At 45.1% G+C, this 13,249-nt stretch overlaps 1 protein-coding gene across 8 annotated transcripts in view; it reads right to left on the bottom strand.

The window, feature by feature from the left end:
- BCL11A (BAF chromatin remodeling complex subunit BCL11A) overlaps positions 1 to 13,249 on the bottom strand; it is a 100,136-nt gene that overhangs the window by 59,505 nt on the left and 27,382 nt on the right. The window lies entirely within an intron of this gene.

The raw sequence follows: 13,249 nt of genomic DNA on the forward strand, positions 1-13,249 counted from the left end.
GGAGTACACTTGACCACATTGCCCACCCACATGATGTCCTTTCGGATGACACAGGAGGAAGGCGTTTTACCACTTAGCCACCGCAGAGATGAACTTTACCCAAAAACAGACACCTCAGGGCACAGCTCACAAGTCACATCTGACCACACCACCACCTCTAGTTACCCCTGAGAGAGGCAACGTATGGACGGCCCACCAGATAGTCACCGTTTAAGAAGAGTTTCAGGGATAGCGAGGACCTGCCCCACCAGCACCAAACTCCACAGGCCACCAAGCCTTGAGGGGTGGTGAATTTGTCTTTCCCACCCAACACAACTCTTTGAAACGCTCTCCCCTGGAAGGAGGATGGCGAGAGTAAGGGACTCACAAGCTAATTAGGTTTGAGGCACCCCCTATCATGCTCCAGTCCCCAGTCTATGCAGTTGACACCACGACAAGATGGTGGAATGTGGGACAAGGAATTTGATGCTAGGGGTGGCACTAAATGGAGTTCCTGCCCCCCTGGGCTCAGTCCCCAGGAGCGTTCAAGGCCAGGTGGTAAGGGACATGCTGCTTCCATGCCCCCCTCGAGGCTACACTGAAGAAGCCACAGTCCAGGTGCCCTAAGGCCAAGCACCCATAGGGGCACCTTCACCAGAGATGGGTGTTGGCTCTGTCTCTAGCAAGAACTCCTGCTTCTTCTCTCTTGTTGGAGCTTATCTTCAATTTCTGCCAGGACCTTCCCTATCCTGCCTTCTCCCTTCTAGATCCCACCTCCCTCTAAGGGCTGGCTGCCTGCTCCCATCCACGATGGAACCAACTCATCCCTGGCCACCGCGGAGGAAAACAAAAAGAAAAAGCCTCCTGCCACAACTAATAATCCCATCATACCAGTATCTGGGAAACAGAAGTAAGACCCAGCTTTAGAAGAGAGCACAGCTGGGTCAACACTGACAAAGGGGTCCTGTGTTATAAACACCTTGGAGTTCAATGAGCAGGAGACCCATTATCTCAACAGGCCAGAGACTCAATGCCTTCCACAGACAGGCACCTCTAGGGAAAAGAAGATTTCTGGCCTGTGGTGAAGACTTGGATTCTAGATCCACTATCTTGAATTCTCCTAAATGCCCAAAGAAAGATCAGGGGAGGGGAAGGAGCAGGAGGGGAGGAGGGTGGGTGGGGAGAAGAGAGTTAGGAAGGCAGCCTGGCCTGAGAAAGACAGGCAGGCAGGTGGGCAGAGGCAGAGCACAGGGACTCCTGGCCACACAAGCCATTTCCTCCTAGACTTCCCCAAGAGCACTTCCAGCCAGCAGTGCTCCCGAAGGTTCTCAAGAGGAGTGCTCTCAGGCTGGACCACCTCCAGTACCATGAGAGGTCACAGGCACCCTGGCCACTGATGGGACAGCAGTGCTGAGCCTGGCCCTGCTGAGCAGTCCACTTCTGGACAGCCCTGAGACTCAGAGAACAGGCCATCTAAACATAAACGTAAATTGGAATTTTTTTCTTATGAAAGAAATCAAAGTTGTACAAATAAATCTAGTTGGTCTGGATGACTCTCTTCACAACACACTGAAAAGGGTAACACACTGCCGGAGTCTGTGAATTCCATGCATTAGAGAGGATTTCCCTACTCAAATATCAAAGGTCTTGCATACACATACACAAAAAGAAAGAAAGAATATCACCATTTACACCCAACCCAGCATCAGCCAGAGCTACCAGAAGAAAAGCAGGACTCACTCCCTTCTGAACACAGGCTATGCTCCCAGCTACCCACACTCCCAGGGTAGCCCTAGCTGCCCTCCCCAGGGTTGGCCCAGCCCTGAGGAGCCTCCCCCACACCGAAGTCCAGGTAAGAAGGGGCAGAGCTACAAAGAGCTCGCTGCTCCGTCAAGAGAAAATGCGCCTGCAGGTGAAGGCCGCGAAGGCATCGTACCCATCCCAACCCCTTCTCAGCTCGTCCACAGAGAGAAAGAAGAAGGTAAACTCACCTAGCCTCTGCACCTTTCCTCAACAGGGAGCCAAGGAATCCAATCGAAATGCTGGCCTTTCAATTTTCAATTAATCAGCCAGAACAAAGTACGAACTAAACGCCATCTATAGACCAGCATTATGTGAGACATGAAAATACAAAAAATAAAACCCGATCCCTGCCTTCGAAACGGTTATGGTTTTGGCAGTAGAAAATACCAACCCCCAGGAGGCCATATGAATACTACCGATGCCTTCTCACTAATCCCAGGGCGATACCTCCACCAAAGGGAGCAGAGGGGCTGCAGCCACTTCCTGATGGGGGTCAGGCCTTTGCTGGGTCCCCACTCACACATTCTTAGTTAGCTGGGGAAGTGGCCTTGGAGCCACCCAGCTCAGGGAAAGGCAAACACAGCAGCAAGCACTCGGCATGTGTGTGGGACCAGGCTACCTCCTTATTCCTCGAAGCACAGCCCAGTGCTTTCAGGCAAGGAGAATGTGGCGGTGAAGAGAGGGGCACCTGGGAGCAGGGTCTGAAATGGATGCAGGACTTGCCGACCGACTCTTGATCACTCAACTTCCCAGCTTCCTTATTTGTGCTCCTGACTTGAGACTGAAGGCTAAAGTTCCCAAGCCACTTAACCCACTGTGAGGTCATACCGTGGGGATTACCGAATCACCTCTGGGCTAGGCAGAGCGGGAAGTGAACAAGTCAGTCCGAGAAAGATCCAGACAGAGGCTGTTCTCTGGGCTCTGCCGGGCCTACACCCACGAAACGGTCCTGTGCTACAAATGCCCTGCAGTCTGAAGGGCAGGCGACCCCTCTTCTCACCACTCCATATACGTCCTGATTGAACTAGGGTACATAAAAGGGAGGCAGGGCTGAAAATCTAGCCTCGTGGCTATAAGCCTGCCATTACTCATGCCATGTTTGTGTGCTCTGAAATGCTTTCCCATGTCCGTAATGCTTTTCATATCATCCTACACACTCGCTGTCACCTCTCCTCACCCCAGCACACAGAAGGGATGTGCTTTTCATGTGCACTTAGGTTTTGTTTTACTATTAAACACAATGACCAATTCCTATTACTGTAACACGGATTGTGCTGGAAACTCAAAAAAGACTTGGCTTTGCTGGCTCCCAGGGAATCTGGGCTCTGCTCCCCAAAGCCTACGTTCTCCAGATGTCAGCGGAAAGTTATGAACAGCTCTCACCAGCAGTAAGTGAGGCAAGAAAGGCCACTCACTGTATTTCTCAGCCTCCATGAAGTTGTCACTGGGAGAGGAGCCAAGAGGCAGGATCATAACCCCCTGTCACCGGGTGAAGCAGAGAGGTGGCCACGGGGCTTGGGACACCAGGGGAGAACTAAGTTCAGTATGGACAAGGACAGAGAGGAGAGTCTGGAAAAGGAGAGATGTGGCTTCAATACAGTTGGGAGTGAAGGTTTAATTGCACTCAAAGATGGCTGAAGAAGACCTAGAACTCCTCCTGGACACCAGGCTGAACATGAATGCTCGCTCTTTTTTAAAAAGTAAGCAAGATACCGGAGTGCAGGTGTCAGAGTAAGGAATGTGGAAAACACTAAAGTATCTGGCCAGTGCATTGCACAGTAATCAGACCAGTGTTTGAGTAAAAGATCCAGGAAGGTTAGAACCAGGAGGTTCTAAAGAGAAGTACAAAAATGATAAACGGGTTAAAAGACAATAGATCCATGAATTCAAGTTCAGGGAACAGAGGTTATTCAGGAATATTCAGGAAGGAGAAGTGGCAAGGAACAGAGCAAAGAACTGTAAAACATGAGGGGTTTCAGCCCAAAGCTGGTGATGAGATACTCTGTCTTCTTTGGAATGAAGAGGAAATGGGTTTAAACTGAAGCATAAGAGATTTAAGGTAGACAAAAGGAAGGATTTCCTGCTATTGAGAGATGTCTTTAAAAATAGAACACATGTGGAGGAGGAAGAGGTTGAGCTGGTCAGTTCTCGAGACCCGTCTAACACTGACAAGGTACAGGTTCCCCCACCACCCCAGCTCCACCCTCCCACCCCATGTCCAGTGATCTGGATAAAAATGCCAAGCTGCCCCATTTGCACACTGTGCAAACCTCAGAACTACCACACTGTGTGAGCCCCATCAGGAAACATGGCAGGCAAGCCTGCCCAAAACAGGGCAGGGAAAGAAGGAGGCCGTGAGGAAAAGGCAAAGCACAGGACCGTTCTCTGGAGTCTTTCTCAGCAAAGCTCCAGTTCTGGAAAGCATTCTAGCCATCACACATAAAAGCACCAGAAGCAGCACGAGTCTCTCGGCAGAAGCACAGGAGGGTCACCCTGGGTCCCGCTGGGTGAGGAGAGGCTGTATGAGTTGGTAGAGCGAGCCAGGGTGAGGGTGTGAGGCCTGGGCTCTGTGCCAATTCTATCACTGCCTAGTGAGTGGCCTCAGGCCCATCATCGCCCCTCCTCAGCCTCAACCTTCTTCGTCTGTATAATGAGAGGGTAGATGCTAGGACTTCATGACTCTATGTCTACAAAGAAGATGCTCAGTAAATATTTACTTCCCTCTTTCATGAAGGAAATTAGACTCAAAAACCTGTACGTTATTCTCTGATTGCTCAGATACTCTGGTCAGCAAGGAACAAGAGCTTTGCCCTAAGACTCAATTTTAGGGAAAAGGAGGCATTTTTTAAAAAACACTTTAAAAATATTAGCTATCTTAATGTGAAAAAGCAAAATTAGGCCTAGGTTTTCTCTCTCCAGACTTCCTCCGAAAAGGCTGGGCCTCAACTCTTGTCTGGTTCCCTCCATCAAGGTCCGCAGAGCTCCCCAACTGTATAAGGAAGGCAGTGGATCAGACCTTTACTTCCACATGGGTGTGCTGCAGCCCAGCATGAAGCGAGTCCCAATAATTTTGTTATTACTTAGTATTAATAAAATGTATTTATGTTGTAAAGTGTCTGCGTTAGAGTAGACTCAAGATTATTCCCGTAAAACGACATCCTGATTCACCTGAATTTCAATATGCTTACTCAAGTGGAGACTAGGAGGTGGGGCCAGCCAGAAACAGCACATGGGAGGCCATCGCACATGAGAATGTCAGTTTCTCACACACACAGACATGGGGGGGGGGGGGGCCAAGGCGAGAAGCATCACACTCAATCTGAGAATCACCACCCACCAGGGGCGGGTGAGAGACGACACAGAAACCCATCAGAGAACGCTGAGGAGATTTTAAGAGCCCACTTATCATTACCCAGTTCCTTTAAAAGTCCCTCCAGAACCAGAATGTAAAAGGAGGTGCCATGGGGCATGCCGAGGACCCAGCAGTTACTATTCATGCTCCAGTCAAGCTGGACGGACCCATCAACATGCCGCTGCTCGATGGGCAAAGATCAGGATGCGGTTGTTCACGGCGGTAGTTCACGGGGTTACTTGTCCCTGGCCTTCCATCATTTGAGTTCAGACCCGCAGCCACAGTACCACCAAATCTGTCTCCCTATGACCCACAACAAAAGGAGAGTTCGTTCTTTGAAAGAGCTACAGGACATATCTCTCAGCCCTTGAGAAAAAATGAGGAGAAGTGGGATTTCTCAGTCCTGACCCTCTGGTAGGTAACACGAAACCAAGAAATTTCTTGTCTCCCACGTACACCAAGAGCCCCTTTCAAATACAGGCTACAAAAAAAAATGTAGGTGTGAAAGTGGGGCAAGAAAGAACCTAAGGACCATGAGAGTTTGGCATACGGATATCAACATCTTTAAAGCATTTCGCAGAGTTTTTGATTCTATAACCTCCATATTGAGAGACATAAAACAAAACATTACACCTGTCAGGTGCTGTGCCCTGAACTATCTGCAGGCAGCTGAAAGTCAGTACATCAGACTTTTAACGATGTGAAAGTTAAAGATTAAAAACATGTTGGAACGCTTACTTTATGCGGTGCCAAAAATGTGTCTGTAACCTGTTAGGGGAGATGGGTGTGGAGCATCGTTTGAGAAAGATGACGGCACTCAGACCACAGAGAAAAGGCAAGGTCCCCTCCCGCCTGCCTGCTTCCCTTCCTGCCATCCTTCCTTCCTTCTGAGGGAAATTCCTCCTGAAATCTGACAGGCTTTGCAACAGCAGTAGGTTAACCGCCCCAGAGAGTGAGGCTGGAACCACTGGAATCCTGGGCAGATTTCTGACGCCAATTCGGTTCTGACACATGAGGTCAAAGCCACTGGTTTAGACATTCACGTGGGCATTGGGAATGTGCTTCTAAAGACAAGGCCTCGAGGTCACATCCTGTATTCCCCTGAATTACTCCAATGACAATAAAAACCCACTGAAAGCAGAGATACTTTTGCAGGGCCCTGCCATTTGCCAATCTGGAACTGAAGCATTCATGGCTATGCTTAGTTAACTCTCTCTTTACAAGAATTATCAAAAGTTTTCATCTCCCTCCTTTCCCCTTTCTCTAGCAGCAAAACCATGTCACTGGTAAGCAATTTTTGTATCTCCTTCAATTTCCTCCACTTAACTTTTCACTTATGGCTGTATGTACATATGCACAAATATGGATCTGATGTAGCCACTGCTTTTTTCTGAACATTGAAAAATTCAGGAAGCCAAAGATAACATCATATACCTTGAATGGCACGTCCTATGCATAGCAGCCAAAAAAGAAGGAAAAAAAAAAACTTTGCAAGATTATGTATGCACAAGTATTAGAATCTTCCTCAAAAGTTCCCAGGCAAATGGGTGCCTCTCTAATTTTCACCCTTACAATAAACTCTTCTGCAGGTTTTGTTTATTTTGAGGAAAATTTCACTTTTTTTTTCAAGACATGAGGTGTGAATGATGCAAAACAGTATTTGGATATGTAAACTGAATTATTTGCATAATGCATTTCTAATCAGTGAGTATAAATTCTGGAGTCTGAGGAAATCGAGTGCCGCAGAGTTTTTTAAAATCCAGATTATAAAAATAAAGAGCATCGCCCTTCGGTGCAACAACGTACACATTTGTGTTCTGTTTATAAGGAGAAATTATCCACACAGTTTTCTGAAGAATCTTAAATAAGTGATGCTGACGTACACGATTTTGCTCTGACTCAATAGTAGAAGCACAAAGGTCCCAAATTCACAGGCACAAGCACACCAAGTGCCAAGGAAAGCAAAGACATTTGCCTCTGGAAGAGAAGACTTCCCCGCAACCTGCTGGACCTACAGGAGGCTGAGGTATAAGGCAGGACAGGGGAGCAGCCAGACTTTCTGCCCATACCAGCCATCACGTCAACTCAGTCACCATGTTGGAATGAGCCCAAAATCACCTACACCCTTCCGTTGGTTCCCATTGGTGTTTTCATGCAAACTTAACCCCTTTGCAGAAAAACAGTGACATGGATGTGCAAACAGCAGAAAGATTATTCCAGCTTCATACACTCCCTTCTGTCAACAAGCACAATGAAACCAAGATGGAGAAACAACCTGTCTGAACAAACAGTTTTTTGGGAAGGGATGAAATGCGGAGAAGAGAAAATGGAGGTGTACCCGGTGGTCAACCCCAGACGATGGCCCTCTCCCCATTCCCACAATGGTGGCTTGTCAGGTCCTTAATTGCCCAAGAGCCACCTGCATGCTCAGAACTCCCACAGGTGCATGCGTTGAGCGCCTGCACACTCACATAGTTTCTTGAGGGTGCCAGGTTACATTTCTACAACAGCTGGTCCCATTGTCTACTGCCAGTGAAGCCAAACCAGCCTAAAATTTAATTTAATCTGCTGTAAACCCAAGTGTCAGGCACTTCGATGGCAGCTAAAAGCGCCACTCTCAGATAACCGGGTGACACTTGCTAATAATAGCCTCTGCATGAAGTGAGCAGGAGCGGACATTTTGTGAAAGCAGAGGGACCTGTGCCTGAGAATGGCTCTGTGAGGCTGCTCTCAGCTTCCAGGCGGCAGACGCGCCAGAGACCGGGCCCACCCCGGCTCCAATGTGTGTCCAGCCGCACGAAGCCCACCAGTGACCTTGCTTTCAAGCTGAGCTGAGACAGCCCTGGCTTTTGCTAAACAGAACAAATGCCCCTTTACAGAGGTTCCACCATTGCCCTGCGCCCTCCCATCTTCCAGAGGCTGTGCCCCAGCACTCTCTCCGCTGGGCTTCGGTCCCCTTCTCCCTTAGAGTACGGCCAGCCTCCTCTCAGGCAAACCATCTTTCTCAAATAGCCAGAGCTTGATGGCCACAGGAAGGCCCAAGAGCCTTATCTTCCTCGACACTACCAGGTAAATGGGCACTTCCCACCTGCTCTTCCCAACACCCACCAAGAAAGGAGGCACTGGTGCCAGAATTCAATTCAACTCCAGCTCCAACTCCTCTTCACGTGCCAAAACAAATTTGGGCAGTCCTTTGCTTCCAGAAGAATGAAGCACGGTGCACAGCGAAGACTCTAAGAGGATCCCCTTAACGATGAACTTTCCAGATACAAGACTTGAGCTCACAAGCACTTTCTTCCCTAAAGGATACCTGCCTCCATCACTACCTCTGAGCTGAATCCTTAGTGAAGAAACAATATCCATTGGGCAAGGCCATTTTGCTCTTGACCAGTCAGGCAGCACCTTTATTTTCAGGAAGATCTCACATACATACAGACATACAGAGAACGGTATAAATCATCTCCCAAGTGTGCGTCATTCGACTTCAATCACTAGCAACTCATGGCCAAACTTGTTTTATCTATAACCCTATTGCCAACCCTACCCACTGGATAATTTACATTGATTCCAGACATCCTATCATTTCATCACCAAATACTTCAGTATGTATTTTTAAAAGATAAAGACCTCTTTTTTAACCACAAAACCATTATCACACCCAAAAAAATTAAAGTGACAATAATTCCTTATCATTGAATAGGGGAGTTACTTTAAACTCCGAAATACTTCTTTGCATCTAGGTCCTGCTTTGGAGGATCCCTTCTACCGTGGTTCAAGACAAAAGGTGCCGAGGAAAGCATTCAGGGAATCACTCTCTATAAAAAGGGTCACGGACCTTGTTCAAAGCCACCTGGCACTTCAGCTCAAACTCCTCCTGTTCCTTTGCAGTCCCCTGCCCTATGGGGGACCAGATGCACCCTCTGAGAGTCCTCTGTGAGGGTTCTCACCCCTCTCAACAGCTCCCTAGTTCCTGAGTCTTCCACACTCCCCACTGTGTGGCCCATCACCTCTCTAGGCAAGCAGGTACACTCCCAGTGTTCAGAACTGGTATTTATTTTTCTTCAAAGAAAGTGTTCTCCCGGACAGTTCTGCACAGAATTCATTCACAGAGCATGTCTTGGATATACAGCTGACTAGATATGTCAGTTATGTTCCAAATGGGTTTTCACAGGTCAAGGTTCTGCAGGCAAGAGCAAATACTATTTTTAGACAGGATAAGGTCACAATGCTTTTAGAGGCAGTGAGGTCTACAATAAAACCTATTGATCAGCCTCTGGAACTAGTGCTCCAGAGAGACACGGAGATTGAAACAAAAATTGCCTGGCCGTTTTCTCTGTAGACTCAGTGGGTAAAAGCTTGTTGGACTTAATATCTTTCAGGATATAAAATAAGTAAGAAGTAACTGCACAGATTACTGAAGTCCATTTAACCAGATGCAGAGGCGGGTCAGGAAATACACTTGCGGCAGAACTGTGAAGAAGAGGACTTCAAGGCAACAAGTGTTACTGCCACCAAGAGAAAGACTAGTCTCCTAAACTCAGTGAAGGCCAAGGGTGCAGGCTGCCATCCATGATTTCAGCTTGAAACTGTTGTCCCTAAACTTGAAACTCTGCCCCTCAATCCAGGGCTATGTGAATAGCAGACCCTCAGAGACAAACAGTGTGAAACGGATTTGCCTAAGTCAGAATTTGATGAAAAGAAGTATTCATAATGGATGACTTTTTAAAACTTTTATATTAACTTAATGGAATCATGGTAAATCTGAAGATCTTCCTACTCTCTCTCAATCTCTCTCTATGTATAGAGACAGAGAGAGTACGCAAATATATATTCACACACACAATGTATACAAGCACTAGATATATTTACACACACACACATTATATGTGTGTATGTATATATGCACATATGTATGGTACATACATATAAGCATGTGGGGGGGGGTATATCTTATGATGATAGTTTCATTGTATTTGGGGTTTTTTTTCCAAAAGAGAAAAGTCTTTTATAGATGTACCTCACCAGTAAGAAAAATCATTCGTTGCCACTGAAACTTGAGAAAGAAATTTAGAAGTCATATAAACACACAGGAAGGAGCCCAAGCAAATGAATCGTGAAGGCACAGAAAAGCCACTGGAAAGTTATTTAACTAGCCTGAAGGTTCATGAGTTTACCAAGGTGCTGGTAATAAACCCTAAATAATTTATTTAAGTCAAATAGGAGCTTTAAGTAAAGACATTAACTTAATGGACTATCACATCCTAAACTTCAGCCAGAGATCTAAAACTTTGAAGTCAATTATGTCCCCACAAATACCTCTCCATTATCAGCAGTGCTTGATTGTTTTGGAGACTTGGGACCACAGGACCTAGTGTGAAAACTGTAGGTATCTTCATTTATCATCTGCTCCCATCTCACAGCCCAGCTCACAAACAAAATATGCCATGGTAAACATAATCCATATATCACGTTGTGACACAGCTGACCCCATTAGTGAGCCCAGACTGTCCCAGCAGTAGCATCCTATCACACATTAACAATACACCACTGATACATTTGCACAATACAATGCAGGGTAGGGGGAGAAGAGAGACTATCGGGCTATGAAATCCTAAACATCATATCTGAATACATATTTTGTCGCCTATCTCTTTGGCATGTGAATGCTATCGTGCTTTCTCTTCAGGTAATAACCGAAGGGGGGAAAGTAATGCTTCTGGGTGGCTACCATTCACTCAGTCTGCCCATTATCTTCCTTTGGGTTGAGTCAGGGCTAAACTTTTTCCTTTTCCCTGTTTGTTTTTTTTTTAGCATTTGGTTCTATTTTGTTTTTCTGCCTGAGACAGAAGAGTATGCAAAATTTGAAACAGCTGATTATCAGTGCCCTAATAGAGCACTCCTAATAAAAATCCCCAAAACATTATAAATTAAAGAGGCAGTAATTTAAATAAATTGCTTTTTTATTGAAGCTATAGATCTCAAGAGTGCCTGTGTCCTACACGTTATTTCACAACTGGTTCATTTCCCCCTTATTCTTAGCATGTGGGATAATAAAAGAAAGTTTTAAATAATCATTATCCAAAGGGTAAGTCTGAATGTTGTTTATCAGCATGCTTCTGAAAACATCATTCTATACCTAATTTAATGCCATGCATAAATGGTATTTGCTGGACAGTTGGAAAACAGAAACATCCGTGCTAAAAGTCAGTGGTAAACACCAAGTTTAGAAAATGGATTGCAAAGATCACATGTCCCAGAACAGGCCATATGCTTTTACCTACATGATGAATAAAAAAAGAACATTTTCCCTCAATTTATGCTGTCTTCAACACTAACAGAGGGAGAGTTCTTCTAAACATGTTGCATCGGATGCCTTTAACAAGCAAGAATTTGTAACTCCAAGAACTCAGCATATGTAGGCTATGTCCATACAGAGAAACCAGCTTTTGGGGGAGGAAGAAGCAAAATATCACTGAATTCAGTCGGTTAATTGAATTTAAAATACCTGGTTGTTTAAATTCAACTGATTTCTTTGTCAAACGTATTTCTATTTTGACACAGCTACAGTTGCCCAAAAAAGCAAGCTTGGAGAAAATACACATTACACTCCTTAGAGTTTATATTAAAAAAAAAAAAAAAAAAAAAAAAAAAAAAAAAAACAGCTTGCAACAATTAAAAGACAGAGAAATCTTGTAAGGCTGGAAACTTCTGTGAATTATCACCATTCCATTATACCATGCTTCAATTTTGCTTCTAGCAATTTGAAAGTTACTCTTAAGCTTTCTGTGAAGGGATCACGAGCCCAAGACTTAATCTCCACCATAGCTCCTATCTTTGAGGCAAATAAAGAAAATATTCTGCCCTATCTGCAGGCGAGCCCCCTTCACCAACTAGATTCCAAAAAGAGCAGCTAGAAGAGGAAGCAGGGAATCTGCCTATGGTGTTTAGAGGATGCTAGTACAGGACAGGGGCTTAGAGGCCCACCAGTTCCAAACTACTCATTCTACAGACAAGGAAACTACAATGAAAGGAACCCAATGAAGGGGGAAGGGAACCCAAAGTTTCACAGTTCAGAGTTAGAATCCAGGCATACTGGTTCCCAGACCAGTGTCTTTCCATTATCATTAAAAGTCAAAATTTGGTGGGATGCCTGGATGGCTCAGTTGGTTAAGCGTCCGACTTCAGCTCAGGCCAGGATCTCATGGGTTGTGAGTTCAAGCCCACTTTGGATCATCTGTCTCCTGCTCTCTCTGCCCCTCCCCCACTCTCATGTGTATGCTCTCTCTCTCTCTCTCAAAAATAAATAATTTTTAAGTCAAAATTTAGCTCTAGAAAAATGAAAAATCCCAAGAGACCTCAATCCTTACTCCCTCAAACCTGTTTTGGTAATTTTCCCACTGCCTTCATGGAAGGGTAAGCATCTAGTTATAAGGCCTTTACAAATTTTTATTTTATTTCTCTTCTTCTTTTACTTTATTGTTTGGTAATCAAAAATAGTTTATCATAATGCTCTCAAATGGACTGTCATCCTATTACAGGCAGATAATGTTATTTCCTAGCAGAAAATGGCAACAGGGATGGAAAGAAGGATGACTTTTTTTTTTTTTAACGTTACAGTTTTTTCTATAACATTTTCATATTCTAGGTGCAAAACAGTTAGGATTTCTCTCACCCTTAACTTCTACAAAATCTAGATTGATTCAAATTCAGAATTTGATAAAATCCCATAGTTTAGGATGATGTATTCTAGCAGAAAGCTCTTGGTTGGCTCTATTTCGTTTTTTCTTCCCCGAAAGATTTTTCAATAGTTTTCACTTTTAAAAAGATTTCAACTTTGGATTGTGCCGATGCCAAAGTCTCTATACATCTAATCAATCAATAAATACGCCAAACAAAGCAGCATATGTTTATCCTTTACATTTGGGACGTGTACATTAATTACTGCAGATTGTCTCCTATGCATCTCCCTCCCCCCCCCCCCCCGCAGACAGCACTGCTCAAAAGGGTCCGCAAAATAAAAATGTATGGGGTAATTAAATGAATATTTATAATTAGAACTTAATAATTTGCATCAGGGACAAATGAGCTCTGATTTTAATCTGCAGCGCATTTAGA

This window comes from Lynx canadensis, chromosome A3, assembly GCF_007474595.2.
Source record: "Lynx canadensis isolate LIC74 chromosome A3, mLynCan4.pri.v2, whole genome shotgun sequence".
NCBI lineage: Eukaryota > Metazoa > Chordata > Mammalia > Carnivora > Felidae > Lynx > Lynx canadensis.